The sequence below is a fragment of the Anomaloglossus baeobatrachus genome, unplaced genomic scaffold (genome assembly GCF_048569485.1).
Source record: "Anomaloglossus baeobatrachus isolate aAnoBae1 unplaced genomic scaffold, aAnoBae1.hap1 Scaffold_302, whole genome shotgun sequence".
NCBI classification, from domain to species: domain Eukaryota; kingdom Metazoa; phylum Chordata; class Amphibia; order Anura; family Aromobatidae; genus Anomaloglossus; species Anomaloglossus baeobatrachus.
The window spans coordinates 33,332-54,606 of record NW_027442447.1 but is presented as its reverse complement, the minus strand read 5'-3'; the positions used below and the strand labels follow the sequence as shown (position 1 = coordinate 54,606).

Here is a 21,275-nt window from a genome sequence, read left to right as displayed (position 1 = left end):
CTGTCTCCGATCGCCCCGCCGCTGCTGCCGCTTCACCGCTGTCCCCGCCGCCATGCTCCCGATGCACCGCTGTCTCCGCCGCCATGCTCCCGCTCCACCGCTGTCCCCGCCGCCATGCTCCCGCTGCACCGCTGTCTCCGCCGCCGCTCCCGATCCACCGCCGTCCCCGCCGCCATGCTCCCGCTGCACCGCTGTCTCCGCCGCCGCTCCCGATCCACCGCTGTCCCCGCCGCCATGCTCCCGCTGCACCGCTGTCTCCGCCGCCGCTCCCGATCCGCCGCCATGCTCCCGCTGCACCACTGTCTCCGCCGCCGCTCCCGATCCACCGCCGTCCCCGCCGCCATGCTCCCGCTGCACCGCTGTCTCCGCCGCCATGCTCCCGCTGCACCGCCGTCTCCGCCGCCGCTCCCGATCCACCGCCGTCCCCGCCGCCATGCTCCCGCTGCACCGCTGTCTCCGCCGCCGCTCCCGATCCACCGCCGTCCCCGCCGCCATGCTCCCGCTGCACCGCTGTCTCCGCCGCCGCTCCCGATCCACTGCCGTCCCCGCCGCCATGCTCCCGCTGCACCGCTGTCTCCGCCGCCGCTCCCGATCCACCGCCGTCCCCGCCGCCATGCTCCCGCTGCACCGCCGTCCCCGCCGCCATGCTCCCGCTGCACCGCCGTCCCCGCCGCCATGCTCCCGATCCACCGCCGTCCCCGCCGCCGCTCCCGATCCACCGCCGTCCCCGCCGCCGCTCCCGATCCACCGCCGTCCCCGCCGCCATGCTCGCCACTGTCCCCGCCGCCGTCGCACCCACCTTTTTCAGCCGCTGCTGCCCCCGATCGGCGGCGGCCGCCGCCTCCTTCATCGGCTGCCCCTTCTCCATCGCCACACCACCTATCCCTCCATGTGCTGCAAGCCACCCTCCCCCCACGTGGGGGGAGGGTGGCTGGCTTGCAGCACATGTGGGGGGAGGGTGGCTGGCTTGCAGCACATGTGGGGGGAGGGTGGCTGGCTTGCAGCACATGTGGGGGGAGGGTGGCTGGCTGGCTTGCAGCACATGTGGGGGGAGGGTGGCTGGCTTGCAGCACATGTGCTGCAAGCCAGCCACCCTCCCCCTACATGTGCTGCAAGCCCCCCTCCCTCCCCCTACATGTGCTGCAAGCCCCCCTCCCTCCCCCTACATGTGCTGCAAGCCCCCCTCCCTCCCCCTACATGTGCTGCAAGCCCCCCTCCCTTCCCCTACATGTGCCATCTCTCTCTCCCATCAGACTCTGCCCCCCTCCCCGATCTGCTGCCTGCTCTCTCCCATTTTCCATCTACTGCCCCCTCTCACCCTCCTCGATCTGTTGCCTCCTTCATCTGCTGCCTCTTCTGTCTGCTGTGATCCTGCTGCCTAGATCCATCCTGTAAGGTAGGTATCCCCATCTCACACCCCCCCCCATCCTCTGCCGCTCCTCCATCCGCTGCGCCATTTCCCATCATCCATCCGCTGCGCCCTTTCCCATCCTCTGCCGCTCCTCCATCCGCTGCGCCCTTTCCCATCTTCCATCCGCTGCGCCCTTTCTCATCTGCCGCCCCGCCCTCTCGCATCGCATTATCCAGCGCAGTTGCTCGCTTCCAGACTGCAGTGGATGATGCGATGCGAGACTCGTGCATTGCTCTCACGTTTGGCACTGGTCTTAGTGGCAGGCGCTCTTTTTTTTTTTTTTTTTTTTTTTTACTGATGTCTGTATTTTTTATTTCGCCAAACTAATTTTTTTTGTATGGGGGGGGTCTAGTTTCCAAAATGGGATCACATGTGGGGGAGCTCCATTGTTTAGGCACCTCAGGGGGTCTCCAAATGAAACATGGCGTCTGCTAATAATTCCAATCAATTTTACTGTGAAATGGCGCTCCTTCTCTTCTGAGCCCCGCCGTACGCCCAAACAATTGATTTCCACCACATATGAGGTATCGTCGTACTCAGGAGAAATTGCACAATACATTTTATGGTGCATTTTTTTCTGATACCCTTGTGGAAAAAAAAGCTACCTGTTTGAAAAAACAATTTTGTGGTAAAAAAAAGAATAAAATATTTTCACGGCTGAACATTACAAACGTTTGTGAAGCCTCCAGGGGTTCAAAGTGCTCACTAAACAGCTAGATAAATTCCATGAGGGGTCTAGTTTCCAAAATGGGGTCAATTGTGGGGGAGCTCCATTGTTTAGGCACTTCAGGGGGGTCTCCAAATGAAACATGGCGTCCGCTAATAATTCCAACCAATTTTGCTGTGAAATGGCGCTCCTTGCCTTCCGAGTCCTGCCGTGCGCCCAAACATTTGATTTCCACCACATATGGGGTATCTGCGTACTCAGGAGAAAATGCACCATAAATTTTATGGTGCATTTTTTCCTGATACCCTTGTGATAAAAAAAAGCTACCTGGTTGAAGCAACAGTTTTGTTGAAAAAAAATTTTTTTTTCTTTTCACGGCTCAACGTTATAAACTTCTGTGAAGCCCCCAGGGGTTCAAAGTGCACATCAAACATCTAGAAAAAATATTTGAGGGCTCTAGTTTCCAAAATGGGGTCATTTGTGGGGGAGCTCCATTGTTTATGCACCTCGGGGAGTCTTCAAACCCGACATGGCGTCCGCTAATGAGTGCAGCTAATTTTGCACTCAAAAATTCAAATGGCGCTCCTTGCCTTCCGAGTCCTGCTGTGTGCCCAAACATTTGATTACCACCACATATGGGGTATCTGCGTACTCAGGAGAAAATGCACGATACATTTTATGATGCATTTTTCCTGATACCCTTGTGAAAATACTAATTTTTATGGCTAAAGTAACATTTTTGTGTTAAAAAAGTAAAATTTTCATTTTTTCGTCTACATTGCTTTGGTTGCTGTGAAGCTCCTAAAGGGTTAATAAACTTCTTGGATGTGGTTTTGAGCAGAGTGAGGGGTGCAGATTTTAGAATTGGGTCACTTTTGGGTATTTTCTGTCGCCTAGGTTTCTCAAATCACTCCAAATGTGATGTGGTACCTAAACAATTTTTTTTTGTAAATTTTGTTGGAAAAATGAGAAATTGGTGATGAACTTTGAACCCTTCTAACTTCCTAACGGAATTTTTTTTTTTTTTCAAAAATTGCGCTGGTGTAAAGTAGACATGTGGGAAATGTTATTTAGTAACTTTTTTGTGTGACATATCTCTCAGATTTATGGGCATAAAATTTCAAATTTTGAAAATTGCAAAATTTTCAAAATTTTCGCTAAATTTCCGAAATTTTCACAAATAAACGCAAAACATATCGGCCTAAATTTACCATTGACATGAAGTACAATATGTCACGAAAAAACAATCTCAGAATCGCCAGGATCCGTTGAAGTGTTCCAGAGTTATAACCTGTCAAAGTGACACTGGTCAAAATTGCAAAAAATGGCCGGGTCTTTAAGGTGAAAACAGGCTGGGGGCTGAAGGGGTTAAACATGGGAAGAAGCCGCACAGGGAAGGAACATTTTTCAAGTCGTGAATAATTGAAATGTTTAACAGGTAAATAAAGTCTTTCCAACCATCAGAAATCCAACAGAGTGGAGCAGCCATTCTTACTTTCAGAATTTGCCAAATGTTTTTTATCATTAATCAGATCCTGTTGTCAGATGAATCACACGGGAGAAGCCATCATGATGTACCATAATTCAAAGGGTTTTATCCAAAAATTGGCTACAATTGCTCAAGTAAAGGGCCATTTACATGCTGCGAAATCGCTAACGATATATTGTCGGGGTCACGGTGTTTGTGACGCACATCCGGCGTCGTTAGCGACGTCGCAGCGTGTAACACGTATGAGCGACCTTAAACGATCGCAAAATAGCCAAAAATCGTTGGTATATGAGAGATCGTTCACTTAACAAAAATTGTTGTGTATTCAGTAGCGAGGTTGTTCGTCGTTCCTGTGGCAGCATACATCGCTATGTGTGACACCGCAGGAACAAGCAACAACCTTGTACCTGCCGCCAGCCGCAATGAGGAAGGAAGGAGGTGGGCGGGATGTTCGTCCCACTCATCTCCGCCCCTCCGCTTCTATTGGACGGCTGCCGTGTGACGTCTCTGTGACGCCGCACGTACCGCCCCCTTAGAAAGGAGGCGGATCGCCGGCCATAGCGACGTCGCAGGTAAGGTAAGTCCGTGTGATGGGTGTAAGCGATGTTGTGTGCCACGGGCAGCGATTTGCCTGTGACGCACAACCGACGGGGGCGGGTACGCTCGGTAGCGATATCGGTACCGATATCGCAGCGTGTAAAGTACCCTTAAGAATTGGTGAGGGAAAGTACCATTTTTTTTCTTTTTAAACTTATCGTATTTTTCGGACCATAAGACATACCTAGGTTTTGTAGAAGGAAAATAGGGAAAAAGATTGAAGCAAAAAATGTGGTCATGCCGCACTGATATGGGAGGATCTGCTGCTGACACTGTTATAGGGGTACTCTCCCCCAATTTCTAGCGCAATGATGGCTTTCCCTTTAAATAGTGCTTATCACAAATCTGTGGCTGCCTTTTTTTATTTACTAATACAGTGGAGAGCTGCAGATCATTGAATTTTCTAAATATAATCCAGTACCAAAACTTTTGGAAGTGTCCCTAATGTCCCCCAAAAGGAACTTCCAGGTTGTGAGATCCCACAACCCTCAGCCATCACTGATAATGAAAGCGTGAGCTCTTCGACCCCAGCTCTGCGGCATCCTTCTTAAGCAATTCACTAAAACCTTAAAGTAAGGGACCTCGCTGGATTAGTTGACAGAGGAATTTCTCGTGTTTAGAGCAGCTGCAGAGATTTGTGGGATCCCGCTCTGCACACACTAGAAGTTCGGGCTCAACTTTGCTAGTAAGTTGGGTATTTTGAGAGCCTTTAGGAACATTTGTAAAATGTTTTGATACTGGATTATATTTATAAATTTGACTAATTTTAGGTTGCCCACTGCTTTAGTTACTAAAAAGATCAAACAATCACTGATCTCGGGAAGACCAGCTAGAAAACACTGCCGGAAGCCAGCAAGGGCGCTCAACACAGTGAAATCCTAGGTGCATTTCCCCCTGAGAAGTATGCAAATCAAAAAGGTCCATGGAGCCTCTGTTAGGAGTCTCGACACAGAAAATAGCCAGAAATACCCCGCCTTGGTATTTCCCTTGTCATATCTTTAAACTCGTCAAGAGCTGGATATTGACTAAAAGGGCCACTTAATATGGGGGTATCCTAAAAAGAGCCACTCCTTGGCTAGGTCCTTCCAGGAGGGATATCTGGCTATTTTCTGTGTCGAGACTCCTGACAAAGGCTCCATGAACCTTTTTGATTTGTTTAGTTACTAAAAATCGCATCCCCAGATTGGAGATAGGAACTCTTAAATATATCTTATTGTATATAATTGCATTTCAAAACTTGCTGTTTTGTTAATAAATGCTTGTAAAATATATATTCTTTATGCCTATCTATATTGTTTAGATGTTATTATTTTGCCTCAGAACCTCTGGAGTTAAGGCAGAGCTGTAGACATTTCGCAGAAAAATAGTGAGGGGCTGTCACATAGGTGTCTCGGTCGGCTGACAATCCATTGGCAGCAAGTGTTGGAAAATCCCAGAGATTGGCAGAACGTGTTTGTTATCTGACAGTTCTCTGTTTCTGCTGCAGCAGACTCTATGATCCTGGGAACCTGTCAGGTTTTTCCTCTCAGTTGCCAGCCTCTGACTTCCTTTATAAACCTCACCCTGGTGTGCTTTCGGTGTGGTTTATAGTTGTTCCTGGCTGTGGTCTGCGGTGGTTGTCTCCTCTTGTTTTTCCTGATAGTTCTGTGGTAGCTGCTCTTAAGAAAAGTATAAAAGTGAAATAAAGTAATAATTTTATAGTAATCTGCGCCACTTCAAGTTATTCAAAAAGGATATAGATAGGGTAAAATAGGGTAACTAGACCGAACGGAAATATTTCAATTTTTTAATTTTTGTTTTTTATTTTTCCACCAAAAATAGTTATAGACACTCAAAAAACTATTAATCTATTGTTTGATAAAGATCAATAACTAAATGATGCACATATAAAATATTTGTGGCACAGCTAGAAATAAAATATATGTGCACACAAATAAAATCCCCGGCAGGCGGCTGATAGCTGCAATACACAGTATGATATTACATATATTTCAATAGTCGCAGGAAATAATCTTTGAATAAAAATAAATTAAAAAATCATTTGAATTTTTACAAAAAAACTTTATTGAAAAAATGCCGTTTTTTAACTGTCCGAAGTCTGAACAAATTTCCATCAATGTCAATATTAACTCTTGAAAAGTTTCTCAAGACAGACAGTTCAGTTTGTTATTGATAAAAGAAAAACTCAATTAAAAAGGAGTAAAAATGTGATCCTCCAATTATTCAAAGAGATCAAATCATATAAAAACCACCCAGATGTTAATTTATCCAAAAATATCTCAAAACGTATATATTTAAAAAAGAAAAAAATTATGGAAAAGAGAAAAAATTTTGACGAGACTTAGGTTCATCCGAAAGTTGCAATAAAACAAATTTCAGATTAGGGGCATCCGAAGTGCACAATAGGAGGAGTACATTAGAAACTAATCAATATGAAATTATTGACGAGAGAGTGTTCCCCACAAAGGGAAAGTGAGGTGGAAGAATTAGACTTTTCTGTACATGAAACCTCGGTGGACTTCCTACTACAGAGCCCTCAAACAAATAATAATATATCTAAGATACCGCTAACTCCCATTGTAATTCAAACTAATGATTCCAATACCCAACAAATTAACAATACAGATATTAATATAGACATACGTACTCCATAATTTAGGAGATACAAATGAACCAAGTACATCACAAAACGTTAATATTAATACACGTAATAAAAACACGAGGATCCCCCCTAGGAGTACAAAAACATATGGGGGGCAAACAATAATTCAAATAAATTAAAGACAAAACCCACCACTTTGGATTTTTTCATAATGGGAAGAAAAACCGCGAGGGGAGGGAAACTCACCGAAAAGAAAACAGACAACCAGATAGTAAAGGACCCTCAAAATTTTTTTAATCTTAGTCAATACAATCTAACCAAAAAGAAAACATCATTATTATAGATAGGTCTGAAATTTGCACCCACCACAAATTTCAATCGATTCCAAGCCTTTATTGGAATTAAACAATTTATGAAGAAATTAGCGTTAAAAAATTTTTCATGAAAAATCTTATATTGAATCAAATCCCTAACAATTCAATTCTAACGTGAAACATACTGACGTAAAAGGTAAATCAAATTTTCATTCTCAAAACGATTATTCAGACGTGTTGTTAACAGCCCAGCAGACAAAGGGGGTGGTATTGTAATTAGAGACCTAGAGAATTATGAAAAGGAGTCAGCTCGACTTCTGGGGGATAGGAAAACATATGAAGTCCTAAAAAAGGACCCTACACGTCAGTATAATGAAGAATTAAATGTCTTAGTTAAAAAAGGTTTTGAATTAAAAATTTAGAATAAGGAAGAAGCTACATATATTAAAAACCAGACCCCTAGGACAGCTGTATTCAACACATACCAAAAATCCACAAATCATCAGAAAATCCACCGGGACGCCCTATAATATCAGGAATCGGCTGTCTGACAGACAATTTATCCAAATATATTGATACACATCTCCAAAAATGTTTCATTATTGCCGGCATATCTTAAGGCTAGTATCCAGGTACTACGACTCTTGCAAAAAATTAAGTGTTAATGAGTTTTATCTACACGAGACAGAAGAGAGAAAGAGTATACCTATCAAGGGATTACTAAAAGATTGTATACCTATCAAGGGATTACTAAAAGATTGTATCATGTAAAATTGGAAATCTTTATTACAAAAAGGAAAAATACATAGATCTCCTCACTGGGAGTCAAGGCACACCAAAAGACAGTTAAAAACACTTAAAGGCAGACATGTATTCCCAAGCCAAAAACCATCTATATATATATAATTGCCTTATTCTGTCTGTCTGTCTTGCTCCAAAATTGTGTCATTACAGTGACATTGTGTCCTTACAGTGACAACCGTCAGAATGGCCGCTGGGCTCGGCCTGGCCCCGCCCCTCCACACGGATTGGCCGCTCGGCTCGGCTGGCCCCGCCCCCCGCATGGATTACCCGTTTGGCCAGGCCCGCCCCCCGCACACGATGCCCGCTAGGCCACGCCCCCTCACACTATGCCCGCTAGGCCACGCCCCCTCACACTATGCCCGCTCGGCCACGACGCCTCACACTATGCCCGCTCGGCCACGCCCCCCGCACACGGGCACCTGTACACCTCCCCCCCAGGACAACTCCTCCCATTATACTCCTCTTTCCCCAGGACTACTCCTCCCATTATACTCCTATTATAATCCTCCTATTATACTCCTCTCTGAGGGGTTCGCAGCATGGGGGATGGAGCACGATGGGGAGTGCAGCATGGGGGATGGAGCACCATGGCGGGTGCCCAGAATGGAGGGATGAAACACGATGGGGGGTGCGCAGCATGGGGGATGGAGCACGATGGGGGGTGCAGCATGGGGGGTGGACCACAATGGGGGGTGCCCAGAATGGGGGGATGAAACACGATGGGGGGTGCGCAGCATGGGGGATGGAGCACGATGGGGGGTGCAGTATGGGGGATGGAGCACGATGGGGGGTGCGCAGCATGGGGGATGGAGCACGATGGGGAGTGCAGTATGGGGGATGGAGCACGATGGGGGGTGCAGCATTGGGGGGTGGACCACGATGGGGGATGCCCAGAATGGGGGGATGAAACACGATGGGGGGTGCGCAGCATGGGGGATGGAGCATGATGGGGGTGCGCAGCATGGGGGATGGAGCACGATGGGGGGTGCGCAGCATGGGGGATGGAGCACGATGGGGGGTGCGCAGCATGGGGGATGGAGCACGATGGGGGATGCGCAGCATAGGGGAAGGAGCCCAATGGGGGGTGCAGCATGGGGGGGTGGACCACGATGGGGGGTGCACACCTCCCCCCAAAACACACACCGCCACACGCACCGCACAACACACCACACACACACACTGGGAACCACAAACACCGCCCTACACAGACACCCACACACACACAGACAATGCTGCACACACACAACACACAAACACCGCGGCACACAAATATATGCACATACCGCGCAACACACACATTGCACAAAACATACTTCCCCCCAAAACACACCCACGCACCCCAAACACACACACCCACACAAACCGCGCAACACACACAGCACACCACACACACAACGCTACAGACACACAGCGCTCCACAAACAATGCAACACACAACGCAACACACAAACAACACCACTCTCACACACCCCCCCCCACCCAGACAACACCTAGAACATTTACAGTGCCCTACACAAACACTTGGCAACTACACACAACAACATCTATATATATATATATATATAACAAAAATCATACATTAACTACACAATACGTAAATTCTAGAATACCCGATGCGTTAGAATCGGGCCACCTTCTAGTTTATAATAAGTATCAATAAATCACGATGTTTCTTAACACCCCTCATGCAAATGCAGCATCTTGAGCAGAGCCTTAGATATAATATGGTATGTTAAGGGAGACTATAGTACCTCAGGGGTCACAGGCTGTCGTTTGGAGTAACAGTGGTCTAGTGGACCTTTTCTAAATGGCCTGTTTGTAACAGTCTAACAGACAATATAAGGGACACTTTTTGAGGACCACAGTAACACAGACAAAGCCAGGAGGTATAAACCCTGGTCAATACGAGCATATATTCATATATATATACATAAAGTGCAGTAATAAGTACAGGCAGTATGAGCAAACCCCTGAATTCAAAGAGCATAAGAATGAGGCTCACTGAGTTCGCCAGTTCAGGGCAAGGCAGGTTGAAACCAATTACACTATCTTGTACGGACAATGTGTGTGAGTCAACCCTTGAAAAACCGCAGTGCTAATATCAGAACTAGAGATTAAATGCCATAGTCAAGGCCTGCAAATGTATGATGCAAACAAAGAGTGCAATAATACGCACAGGCAAAATGCACAAGCCCTAAATACTACAGTTGTGTGGGCTAGCCGAAACAGTATTTAGGCACACCCTATTCAGTGGTTCAGGGTGATGCCAGTTAGACCCATACTCACTATCCCAAAGGGGGAGAAAACATATGCAGCAGGGTATCAAGAGGGGTGGGTTTTGGTGCGATGTTACCCCACGCGTATCGCCCCCATGCTGGAGGCTTCCTCAGGGGAAAAGACAGACGTCTGTGTTACTGTGGTCCTCAAAAAGTGTCCCTTATATTGTCTGTTAGACTGTTACAAACAAGCCATTTAGAAAAGGTCCACTAGACCACTGTTACTCCAAACGACAGCCTGTGACCCCTGAGGTACTATAGTCTCCCTTAACATACCATATTATATATAAGGCTCTGCTCAAGCCTGCACATTATACTTTATCATATTTTGTATTATGTGGTCAATACTGTATGCTGCATAGTAGGTTGTACTATTTATCAATGCTGCATTTGCATGAGGGGTGTTAAGAAACATCGTGATTTACTGATACTTATTATAAATGGTTTTTGGCTTGGGGATACATGTCTGCCTTTAAGTGTTTTTAACTGTCTTTTGGTGTGCTTTGACTCCCAGTGAGGCGATCTATGGATCTATGTATTTTTCCTTTTTGTAATAAAGATTTCCAATTTTACATGATACAATCTTTTGGTGATGCCTTGATAGATATACTCTTTCTCTCTTCTGTCTCGTGCCTTATCGTATACCTGGAGATCCCATAGGGTGGTGCCCTTCCTCTCCATATATTGTCTCTGAGTTTTATCTACACTTTACATTTACAATTAGTAAGAAAATTATTAATTTTTTAGATTTAAGTATATTTATTGATAATGGAAAAATTGAGACCAAAACATATAATTAGCCCACGGATAGTAACAGCTGTATTTCCTTAATAAATAAATATAAGGGTTCCTAAATAAAGTATATACAGAAATAAAACAAACCCCAAGGGACAATTTATTTAAGCAGAAAAGAAAAAAATCCGGGTCAGAGAAAATTGAAAAAATTGAAACCTAGATATCCCCATAATTTTACAGTATACAGGGTAAACGAAAATTTTAAGAAATGTAATAAAAAAGTGGCTGACCCCCACCTTGCCATGTACCTCAATTTGGTATGTTTTTTCATCTGTTTTTTATTTTGGCAATTGGTGTCTGTTCACAATCAGCCATCAGGCCCTGTCCACAGGCTATTTATTTCATGCATCATTTGCTTGGGCCTGTCCCGCCCACAGCCATGACTCAGTCATGGGTACAGAATTGAAAAGCACCAGGTAGGTGCTGCTATAAACAGTTCTACTTTTTCATATGTGAGGCCGTATGGCACATTTTATATATAAATTATTTTAGAGTAGGACTGCCCCAAAGAAATTTTCCGTGATGTGGCGCGGTAGCTCGAGAAATTGCAAATTTTTTGCCAAAAATCTCAAATTTATAATAGTACAGTTTGGAATTTTTAGTGCAGTACACACCTTATAATACATGCTATTTTGAGTTTAGCTGGCTTTCTTGTTTTTTTTGTAATAAAAAAATATTAGAGTTTATTAAAGGAAGATAAAATGAGGAATTAATCCCTCTTTATCCAAAATTTGTGTATAGAAAGGCTAATAATTTGGGGAATTTGATAGCACTTACCATACGAAGACCTAATAACACTCAGTGTAATAAGGGTGCTATCTGTAATACGAATGACAACTAGCCTTGTAAAAAATGTATTGTTTGCAAAAGCGTAACAAATAAAAAAAGAAAAAACTTTATGAAAGGTAAGGAAAAAGTTATCATTAGTGATTTAATCACATTCCAAATAAAAGGTGTAATTTATTGTATAGAGTGTCCCTGTCAGGAAAGATACATTGGCAGAACAATTAGACCCCTGTATAAAAGAATTGGGGAACATATTAGAAATGTGAATATTGAAAACCCCCGAATTATAAAATTATCCTTTATTATAACAAAGCTAAAATTGACTCACAGACACAATAAACACATTCAATGTCTCATCTGGGTTCAGCCAGTTAGGGGGTAAGTGAACAAATAGCAGTGCACAATTTCTAAAGATATTCACATTATAGATATTAGAGGGTTTGTGTACAATTCATACTAATATTCGATTTTTGCCCTCCAAACCCCTGCTAAACTCACTGCCAATCAATGTTATAGGAGCTGACTATAGAGACAAAAAGATTTTTCGTCTCTATGTCCAGTTCCAACCTTTACCCAGTTATAGACCTATAATATATAACCACAGATATCCAGATATCACCCCTAGTAACCCCTATTGATGTTTTCATTGACTGCTATTCAATATCCATATCACAGTCTTAATTAAAAAAAACAAAACACAGAGGAAAAGCAGGGATGATCTTCAAAATTGGGTGCACCCTGGAATACCTTCAGGTTATTCCCAACAGAACCAAAACCCAACATATAGTGCAAACCCATCCATTGAACTGTTTATTTAAATATCGTGCACACCATGAAATGCCAAAAGAGGTCACTCCCTACAGGACAGAGACTTAATATCGGCCTAAGACCGTCATCTGAACTGTTAACTTAGAAAAATTTCCATAGTAAAACAAACACACACATATATGCCACAGATGGTATAAAATAAAAAGTCCAATAACCACAACTTGTTCCTTGGTAGGATTCTTGATAGATGAATAATTTATCACACATCCACTGGAAATTATTCTGAAGGGAAATATTTTTAAAAATATCCTTCTTCACAGAGGTAGTTGATTTCAGAAGCGTGATATGTCGCAGGTTCCTTCTGGTAATGGTTAGACACTCTGTGCTTGATAGCTCCACACTCTTTAGGATACAATTTACTCCTTACACCTCAACGCGTTTCCCCCCTTGTATGATAAAACCAAAGGGTTCATCAGGAGGTTTTATTGATCCATGAGTTTAATATCAATATTCAATATGGATCTAGAAAAGGGAGAGAGAAATATATACAGTCTCTCAGTATAGATGAAACATACTTCTTAATATATACATAAGAAGACTAATCCATTAAGGTCTTTAGCTATATAAAGCTATAAAATAGTCCCACTATTTTTTTTTTTATTTTTTTTTTTTAACTATATTTTTATTCAAATTTTTCAATAACATAACACTGGCATAAGCGAATTCAGCATTGTAAATTCAACATTACATTGTCATATTTGATCAACCCAAAATCCATACCAATTTTTAAAATCAATAACCGTAACATGGCAAGATAAAGCAAAGGAAAGCAGCGACCCCTTAACCCATCATTCTTATCATTCCCCCCATTGAACCCTTGTGAACATGGTAATGACATATAATAAAGAAGTCCCACTCAAATCGGTTATTTCCCCCTCTCCTTTTAGTCAGCTTTCGGCCTTTCCTCCCCCACCTCCAAGCCATCCAATGTATCCTTCAATTTTTCAGTATGATACCAGACTGTGTCTTTGAAAGGTGACATAATCCTGACTATCTCCTCCCGAGTACAATAGGCCAGTATGAATTTCTTCCATTTGTTAAAGTGCTGTCGTATTCTATCCGCCCTCCTTTCTGCATCCAATCCTTCTATTTCAAGAAGATGCATGAGCTGACCCAAGATCTCTTCAATCGCGGGGACCCTAGACTCCAACCAATTTTTTAGTATCGCTCTCTTGGCTGCCAGAAGTATCACATGTATAAGTCTGGGTGGGTTAGTCATCTTCCCTTTGGTATCGTTCCCCTCCTCCCAATGGTGAAAAATAGCGAACCCAGGTGAGAGCCGAACTTCAAGACCCCACACCTTTTGTATACAACTTTTGATCTGTGACCATAATGTACTCAAATGGGGGCAGGACCACAACCCGTGAAGGAGATCAGTTCCACTACTCTTACACTTAGAGCAATACGTAATCCTGTCTGGCTTTGTTGCTGATGGAGGGAGATTAAAACCATAAATTGCCTTGTGCATAATTCTAAATTGGGTTTCTCGCCAATTCTCATTTAAAATTGATTTACGAAGAGCATTCCACCCTCCCCTAATTTTTACCCCCATAGACGGGTCCTCAAATTGTTTCTCCCAAGATTTAAATAAACCTTCCGGGTGCTGTCCTATTAATAGATCACGCATGGCTCCATAAAGAAAAGAGATAGATGATGAAGTTATTGAGTTCTTTACCAGACAATAAAAAGAGTTAAATACTACCTCCTGGGTCACATCATGCAACTGAGTCATAATACTATATCTCACTTGGTCATATTGGATTACTTGGTTAGGCCCCAGGCCATACTGCGCTATAATTTCATCTCTACTCAACCATCTAGGTTCTGAGGTGTGCAAGAGATGAGCAACAGTCCTTCTACCCCTCACCTTCCACTCTTCAAACAGCTTATTGCTTGTCCCCTGCACAAACTCTGGATTCCCCCATATAGGCAAGTATTTGGATATTTTATGGGGAAGTTTGTAGTTTTTCCTCAACGCCTTCCACGCTGCAATCGTGTCTTTAAATAAGGAAGAGTGCTTGATTTTCACTGGGAGATTAGCCTGCCTAGTATGAAACAATGCCACCAGATCCCAAGGTTGTGCATAGTCTCTCTCAAGCTCCAACGCTGAATAATGCCTAGAGCCTTTAATCCAATCCAGTATATATCTAGTCAAACAGGCTATATTGTAACCCCGAATGTTCGGCAAACTCAGACCTCCATGAACCTTAGATGCCATCAACTTCTTAAGCCCTATACGAGGGCGTTTCCCCCTCCAAATGAAGTGTGAAAAAGCTCTATTTAGCTGGACAATATCTTTTTGCTTGAGAAGCAGGGGAAGTGTTTGAAGATGATACATTAATTTTGATATCGACATCATCTTAATTAGGTGGACTCTACCAATTATGTTCAATGGAAGGTCGTGCCATCTTTTAAGATCTTGCTCTATTTGGCTCAGAAGGGGTGGATAGTTTAGACTATAAAGGGTTGCCGGAACCTTACCTATTTTAACTCCCAGGTATGTGATATATGACTTAGCCACTGTAATTCCTTCAAAAGGGTTCTGCTCCCGTGTTTGAACATTTGTCCCTCCCAGGTATAGGAGCTCGCACTTTGACGCATTAATCCTGAAGCCTGAATACGCTCCAAACTCTCGCAAAATTTGTAAAATCTCGGGGACCTGCTGAGCTGGATTCGAAAGGAAAAGCAAAATGTCATCTGCAAAAAAAGCTGACTGAATTTGTCTATTATTTACAGAAATACCCTGGAAGGTGCTATGTGTAGATAACAATCGTACCAATGGTTCCAGAGCCAGATTAAAAAGTAATGGGGAAAGGGGGCAACCCTGTCTGGTTCCTTTCAGTAACGGAAAAGGGGCTGACAGATATCCTGGAATGTAAACTTGAGCCTTCGGATTTGTGTAAATTTCTCTAATGTAGGTATAAAATGACCCCGAAAAACGCATTTCATCTAGAACTCTATAAAGCCATGACCACTCAATATTGTCAAAGGCTTTCTCGGCATCTATTGTAAGCAAAGCGGGAGATTCTCCTTTCAGAGGCCGAAGGTTAACCCTATCCAGGACAAGAAGAACTTTTCTAATATTTAGTGTCCCTGATCTTTTCTGAATGAAACCGGCCTGTGCTGGGGAAATCAGTTGGGGAAGAATTATAGCTAGACGATTCGCCATAATCTTTGACATTATCTTCATATCTAGGTTGATAAGTGATATGGGCCTATACAAACCCGGATCCTTCGGGTCCTTCCCCTGTTTAGGGATCAATTTTATATATGCCCGGTTATTATTTTGGAAAGACGCATTACCGTCTAGTATGCTATTATACAGTTCTAGTAATGTAGGTAAGATCTCTTCCTTTACTGTTTTATAGAATTCTCCCGTAAATCCGTCAGGGCCAGGGGCTTTATAATTATGCATGGAGTTGATTGTCCCCAATACTTCTTCCCCCGTAATTTTAGCATTCAGAAAAGTGCGATGCTCTTCTGTGAGTCGAGGTAGTGTCACTTTAGATAAAAGATTATTATCAGGAAATTTGTCTCCCTTTTCCGACGAATAAAGGTTTCTATAATACGTGCCTAAAGTCTCAATTATTGTCTTAGGGTTTTTGTGTATCTCCCCCTTTTGATTTTTTATTTGCATGGGTCCCTGAGTTATAGTCCTATTTTTCGCTAAGTTGGCCAGTATTTTCCCTGCTTTATTTCCAAAGCGATGTAATGTAGCTTCTTGCATTGACCTAGCCATTTGTTCCCGTTTTTCCGCCCACTCATTAAAAGCTCTTTGGGCTATTACCCATCTATCTCTATGGTCCCTATCAGGATGCTTTTGAAAAGAAGTATATGCTTCCCTCAATTTATGGGAGGTTTCAGTAAATTTAAGATGAGCCTTTTTCTTCAAATAGGAAACATGTGCTATCGTTCTGCCCCGTAATACTGCCTTCGCCGTATCCCATAATAACATAGGTGTGTCTTTATGTTGATCATTATGTACCATAAATTCCGTCCACCATCCCTTTAATTTCAAGGAAAAATCTTCGTTATCTTTAAGGAAGGAAGGATATCGCCACAGATAGTCCGTTCCTCTGGGATAAATGTTTGCTAGGTCTAGCACCACCGGGGCATGGTCAGAAATCACCAAATCCTGGATAGTAGCTGAGTGGAGCGCACGTACCAGGTTCCCTGAAATAAGGAAGTAGTCAATGCGAGACCAGGAGCTATTAGCATGTGAATAGTGCGTAAATTCCCTATCCTGAGGGTGCAGTAGTCTCCACGCATCCCATAAGGCCGTGGCATTTAACAGAGGACGCATAACTTTATCATGGCCGCGCGGTACATTTGGGGGGCCTTTAGCATTTTTCCTGTCCTCTAGCACAGATACCACCGAGTTGAAATCCCCCCCAATTATTAGATTAAAATGGGCATGTTCTAAAATTTTGGCCTCAAGTCGTTGAACGAATGATTTGTTGTTTTCGTTCGGGGCATAAATATTAAAGATTTTATAAATTCCTCCAGGTATCTCCACTGAGACCATCTGAACCCTACCTTCCGTGTCCGCATATGTTTCCAGGACTTGATGTTGTAATCTCCTACTTACTAATGTAATAACCCCTGCTTTCCTTTTAACTGAAGATGACCCATAGACTCCTCCAACCCACAATTTCCCCATCCTCTGCATGTCTGAACCTTCCAGATGAGTTTCCTGAAGGAGCGCAATGTCCGGTTTGAGGCGATTAAGGTGGCGTAATACCTTAATTCTTTTTTGGGGGGAACGTAACCCCTTAACATTCCAGGTGACTATTCTCATAAAGTGCATATAATAAATGGAAATCCTGCCTTTCGTTTACCATGTTTTTGCTGCCCTCCTTTGCCAAAAAAAAAATTCAACCAATTAGACAATTGAACATAGTGCTCACTTGCAATAGTGAGAGCAGTAGTAATAATAATAACTCTGTGTAAAATCTTTGCTACTTCACTTGAATCCAAAATCCCCAAACATTTCAAACATCTCCCTCCCCTCCCCCCCCCAACTATACCATAATACTCAGACTTCACTTTTTTCTGATCATCTTCCAAGCTCAGTCAACCTTATACTTGTATAGCATTTAACCAATATAAAGGAGTGTCCCACCTACAAAGAAAGAGAGAAGGAAAAAAAAAAAAAAAAAAAAAGGTTCTCTTTCCTTTCCTCCGCCTCAGATTTCTTGAACTTTTTCCACTGCGGCTTCTCCAGCCTAAATCAAAAACAGGTGTCCCACCTTGAACTTCATACATCCGACATTTGTCTATTTGTCTCAGGTTCCCTTAAGTTCCTTGTTTTGTTGTCTCCGGTCCTTCGGGGAAGCTGTAGCGAGCTTCACAGAGCTCCCTTTGGTCACTCTCTGGTTCGGTGAGTCGTTGCGCCCTTGTCCTGGAGAATTCCTGAGGTCACGAGGACTGTTGATCCGCTCAATAAAGGCCTCTGCCTCCTTTGGACTTGAGAAAGAATTGTAGGATCCATCCTGATGTCTGATAATCAACGTTGCCGGGTACTTTAACTGGAAGCGTATATTTCTCTTAAATAAGGCAGAGCATATGTATGAGAATGCCCTCCGCTGCCGTGTGACCTCCGCAGAAAAATCCTCGAAGAGCAAGATGCGCGAACCTTTCACCTCCAAGGGATGTTTCAATTTCTTGTATGCCTGTAATATTTCCTGTTTATCGGAGAAGTCCAAGTATTTCATTATGACTTGTCTTGGGCGTCTGTTATTTTCACTCTCATCACCTCTCCTTGGCGGACCAATGCGGTGCACCCTTTCCACTTTTCTCCTTCCTGCTACTCCCAGGGTTGTAGGAATAGTGGATTCACACAATGTATGTAGCTCACCAACCGGGTATGTTTCAGGCAGGCCGACAATGCGCAAATTGCTTCTTCTGGAGCGGTTCTCCAGATCGTCCACACGGTCCCTCAGGGTCAGATTCTCCCTGGCCAGACGCATGACTGTAGTGTGGTCAGAGCTGAAGTCCTCCTCTAACGTCGACATTTTGGTTTCCATAGCCGCAACCTGTTCCACCGTCTAATCAAGTTGGTTCTGTATGGCACTGAGAGCTTTTGCTATTGATGCTTTAATTGTAGCGGAGATGTCAGGTAGCAAACGATTGGCGACTTCATCAGCCAGACGCTTATAATCCATACCCTCCACTGTTTTGAATACATCCGGGGTCCCCGTGGAATCCTCCATCTCCATCTGATGAGTATTCTCAGGTGACCGAGGGACACTTAATTCTGTATGGGCAGTCACAATCTTTTTTTCACACTGTACGCTGGATGTATGAGGATTTTGTGTTTTGGAGCTGCTGCGCAGCAGGTATCTTTCCATCAAATAGTGAATGAAGGGACGCAAGTTTTGACACTGATTTAGTGTGGGTTGTCAGACAAATCTTGATTCTGCTCCCGCTTTTGTTTATTCTCACTTTCACCCCTTTCTCCCCCCTGCCAGAGTTATATGAATTCTCACTGTCCTGAAACTTTGCAGGGATGTATGTTTAAACTTCCCTCCTTCAGCTTCTTTCACTTTCTCCAGAGCTTTGCACTGATTCTGTATGTCTAGAGATTCAGCTCCTGCTTATGCACAGGTCTGGACAAGATGGGGGAAGGGCCCAGGGATTCCCCGCGTTTTAACTCTGCTCTTTGCAGAACTTGTCAGTAGCGTTGTTTGCAGCTGATATCTTATCAGGACTCCAGGAGATTTATTATTCTGCTGCCGGTTAACTGTTTAGTGCTGGGGGAGTGAGTGCAAGGTAAGCTGCGTCCTGCTCTCTGTGTACAGATCTGATGTTAGTGCAGGGCAGGCTCCGGCGCCATCTTTATCATGCTGCCAGATCTTGAGAGGGAGGGGGAGAGCGAAGTTCACCGTGCTGTTTCAAGTGATTATCTCCACGGCTCCCCATGAGCTTCCCTGCATTCAGCAACTTCACTCACCGGTGGTATGGAGTGGGGGAGGCTGGTGGGCTGTCCGGTATATATGTCAGAGCTGCAGGGAATGACAGAGCTCAGGCGTCCTGTGTCCTACATGATCAGCGCAGGAGCCGGAAGTCTCCCCACTATTTTAGTGTTTAGGGAAAAAGATAGAAATTCCTGAAAATCAGGATAGTCCCCAAACCATTAGATACTGTGATTATCCCACTTCACATATATAAATGATCACTTCACCATTATAGGTCTACTCCATATAAAATAAAATGGAGAGCCCAAAGATACATATATATATATACCACTGTCGCCCCAAAACTACATAGGATAAACCCAGTCAGCTGATTCCAAATACACAAACAAGTACAACCAATGTCACTTACCCCAAACACCTCAGATAAAGTGACCCCTGAACTATCGATGTAGTGGTCCTATCCGGCACTCTACACTTTATCTGAGGTGTTTGGGGTAAGTGACATTGGTTGTACTTGTTTGTGTATTTGGAATCAGCTGACTGGGTTTGTCCTATGTAGTTTTGGGGCGACAGTGGTATATATATATATGTATCTTTGGGCTCTCCATTTTATTTTATATGGAGTAGACCTATAATGGTGAAGTGATCATTTATATATGTGAAGTGGGATAATCACAGTATCTAATGGTTTGGGGACTATCCTGATTTTCAGGAATTTCTATCTTTTTCCCTAAACACTAAAATAGTGGGACTATTTTATAGCTTTATATAGCTAAAGACCTTAATGGATTAGTCTTCTTATGTATATATTAAGAAGTATGTTTCATCTATACTGAGAGACTGTATATATTTCTCTCTCCCTTTTCTAGATCCATATTGAATATTGATATTAAACTCATGAATCAATAAAACCTCCTGATGAACCCTTTGGTTTTATCATACAAGAGGGGAAACGCGTCGAGGTGTAAATTGTATCCTAAAGAGTGTGGACCTATCAAGCACAGTGTGTCTAACCATTACCAGAAGGAACCTGCGACAGATCACGCTTCTGAAATCAACTACCTCTGTCAAGAAGGATATTTTTAAAAATATTTCCCTTCAGAATAATTTCCAGTGGATGTGTGATAAATTATTCATCTATCAAGAATCCTACCAAGGAACAAGTTGTGGTTATTGGACTTTTTATTTTATACCATCTGTGGCATATATGTGTGTGTTTGTTTTACTATGGAAATTTTTCTAAGTTAACAGTTCAGATGACGGTCTTAGGCCGATATTAAGTCTCTGTCCTGTAGGGAGTGACCTCTTTTGGCATTTCATGGTGTGCACGATATTTAGATCAACAGTTCAATGGATGGGTTTGCACTATATGTTGGGTTTTGGTTCTGTTGGGAATAACCTGAAAGTATTCCAGGGTGCACCCAATTTTGAAGATCATCCCTGTTTTTCCTCTGTGTTTTTTTTTTTTTAATTAAGACTGTGATATGGATATTGAATAGCAGTCAATGAAAACATCAATAGGGGTTACTAGGGGTGATATCTGGATATCTGTGGTTATACATTATAGGTCTATAACTGGGTAAAGGTTGGAACTGGACATAGAGACGAAAAATCTTTTTGTCTCTATAGTCAGCTCCTATACCATTGATTGGCAGTGAGCTTAGCAGGGGTTTGGAGGGCAAAAATCGAATATTAGTATGAATTGTACACAAACCCTCTAATATCTATAATGTGAATATCTTTATAAATTGTGCACTGCTATTTGTTCACTTACCCCCTAACTGCTGAA

The 21,275-nt window shown here is 43.3% G+C and overlaps 1 long non-coding RNA gene across 1 annotated transcript in view; it reads left to right on the top strand.

The window, feature by feature from the left end:
- LOC142268465 (uncharacterized) overlaps nucleotides 1-21,275 on the top strand; it is a 36,188-nt gene extending 14,913 nt beyond the window's left edge. Inside the window, exon 3 of the long non-coding RNA XR_012734158.1 lies at nucleotides 20,356-21,275. This is a non-coding gene — a long non-coding RNA (uncharacterized LOC142268465). The remainder of the gene's footprint in view (nucleotides 1-20,355) is intronic.